This window comes from Arachis hypogaea, chromosome 9 (assembly GCF_003086295.3).
Source record: "Arachis hypogaea cultivar Tifrunner chromosome 9, arahy.Tifrunner.gnm2.J5K5, whole genome shotgun sequence".
NCBI lineage: Eukaryota > Viridiplantae > Streptophyta > Magnoliopsida > Fabales > Fabaceae > Arachis > Arachis hypogaea.
In genome coordinates, this window is record NC_092044.1 from 35448174 (window position 1) to 35451100 (window position 2927).

Sequence of the window (2927 nt, forward strand, 5' to 3'; positions counted from 1 at the left end):
ATATATAATATGCCATAGTTGCCCTGACGCTAGGTGACGCGAACGCGTCGCATCTGCGAACTTCATTCCGCGCGGCCGCGTGGGCGACGCCTCTGCATCGCTTGGCCGCGACCTGTACGGACCAGAAAGCTCTAGAAGTGACTTCTGGGCTGTTTTTAACCCAATTTTCGGCCCAGAGAATACAGATTAGAGGCTATAAAGTGGGGAAATGCATCCATTCATGATCATGCTATTCATAATTCACTTTTTACAATTTTAGATGTAGTTTTTAGAGAGAGAGGTTCTCTCCTCTCTCTTAGGATTAGGATTAGGATTAGGATTAGGATTAGGATTAGGATTTTTATTAGGATTATGAATATTTCTTCTGCATCTCAGGTTCAATATTCTTTGTATTTATTTATTTTCAATGTTCCATGTTTTGATTGATTTTCTTATTTAAATATAATTTGAGATATTTTCAGATCTATGATTTGTTTCTCTTATTTATGATATAAATAATTTAGATTTTTCTACCTTTTGGCTTTGGTTGATTAATTGGTGACTCTTGAGTTATCAAACTCATTGTTGATTGACAATTGGAATTCTTCAAGAATTAATTCGAGATCCAATAACTCTGACTTTTCCCAAGGAAAGACTGGGACTTGAGGATTCAAATTAATTCATTCACTTGACTTACCTTCATAGTTAGAGGTTAACAAAGTGGGAGAAAAATCCAATTCTCATCACAATTTATAAGGATAACTAGGATAGGACTTCCAGTTCTCATACCTTACCAAGAGTTTATTTTACAGTTGTTATTATTTTATTTTAAGTATCATTCAACATACCTTTTACCTTAATCCAAAACCCCAAACATACTTTTGCATAACTAATAATAAGAACATACCTCCCTGCAATTCCTTGAGAAGACAACCCGAGGTTTAAATACTCGGTTATCAATTTTAAATGGGGTTTGTTACTTGTGACAACCTAAACTTTTGTACGAAGGGATTTCTGTTAGTTTAGAAGCTATATCTACAACGCGAATATTTTTATAAATTCTTTACTAGCAAAAATTCTAACGTCAAAATGGCGCCGTTGCCGGGGAATTGCAAACGTGTGCCTTATTATTGGTTATTGTAAATATTTTTCAAAAAAAAAATTCAGATTTTAAAATTTTTATCTTATCTTATCTTATTTTTCAAAATTCAAATCTTTTTCAAAAAAAAAAAAACCATATCTTTTTCAAATCTTATCTTATCTTTTTCAAAATCTTATCTTATCCTTTTTCAAAAATCATATCTTTTTCAAAATATTTTCTTTTTGTTAGTTTTTGTTTTTATTTTCTCTTACTACTATGAACTCTCACTCTTTTGGCTATGAGTCTGGTTACAATTATGTTGCAGGAAGAAGAAATTTCAATAAGAACAGGCATCAAGATTGGAATAATCAAAGATGGGAGGAGCCACAAGGATTTGATCAACCCTCATGGCAACAACCACCTCCAATAGACTATCAACAACCACGATCATATGCCTATGAATTCTTTTCTCAACACAACTTTGAACCACCACACTCACAAGCCAACTACCACCATTCACCTTCATATGATCCTAACCCTCATCCACCACACCAACCACCTTATGAGCCATATGAACCATATATAGAACCACCCTAATTCTAACCTAATTACTCCCAAGAACCACCACCTCAATATTTGCCATTTCCATGTCCATCAATCCAAGAGCACTATGATCCTACTTATGATAGCCGAGCGCAGCAAGATTCAACGGATCGTCTCACAGAAACATGTGCAAAACTTCAAGCAACCCTTCGCCAACTGGATCAAGCGATAAATCAATTAGCTTCCCGACGTTCGGACACTCAAGGAACCCCCATGGCTTCATGTGGACAATCTAATGAAGAACGTAGCATGAAGGAGATACTAGAAACTCCAATGAACAGTACGGAACATGACTTTGTACTGGAACAAGTGGAGGAAGCCGGAATTATTGAAGAAGAAGAAGTGGTTGAAGACTTAGGAGATGCAGAACCTCCATGGGAAAGTCCAGTCGTAGAACCCCCTTCCAAGACATTTGAAATTAATGCTGAGGAGGGTGTACAACCTCCAAGGCATATCACAGTTGAAGACTTAGAAGAGGTTGATCAAGGGATGGAGATTCAAGAAGAAGAAGCACAACTTCCCATGCCCTTGGAAAGCAATGAAGAGGAGATTGAATTGGAAGAAAGCTACCAAGAGGAAGATGTTGAAATTGAAGAAGCTTGCAAAGAGGTGGTAGTTATCAGAAAAGAGCACAAGGGAGTGGAGCTTGCAAATTCATTAGAAACACCTCCCCCTAAGTTGCCATCATCATTCACAACATTCAAGTGGGTAAAATTCATATCCCTTAGCTTTCTAATCCCACTTGAATATGGGCTACTGGAAACGGATGGTCAACTTAGAGCTCTTTGTGGCATTAAGAGTAAGAGGAAGATGGTCAGTGGTAAGAATTGTCCTGCAAGGTTCATCATGGTTGGAAGCTTTAAGTTTAAACGCAAAGGTTGGTGTAAAGCTCAACTGAATGGGTCTAGGAAGCTGTTTGGTAGCTGCAGTGAGAATTCAAATTACTTATCACCCAGCTGGAAAGATACAGATCCCGACACAAATGGGTGTAAAAGCAAGATTTGGGATCCTGGAATCTGCTCTGACATTTGTCACCCCGGGAGCCTAAGAATCTGTTTGAAGCTTCTTAAGGGCTTTACATGCCTAGTTTGGGACCCCAGAGGTTACTGGAGATACAAACATTGGTGGAGATTCCTGGATGAGTTCAAGCACAAGCCACCATAACAGGGAACTCACCAAATGTCCAACTTAAGGACTTTAACTAAAAGTACTAGGTGGGAGACAACCCACCATGGTATGATCGTTCCTTTTTCATTTTTATTTA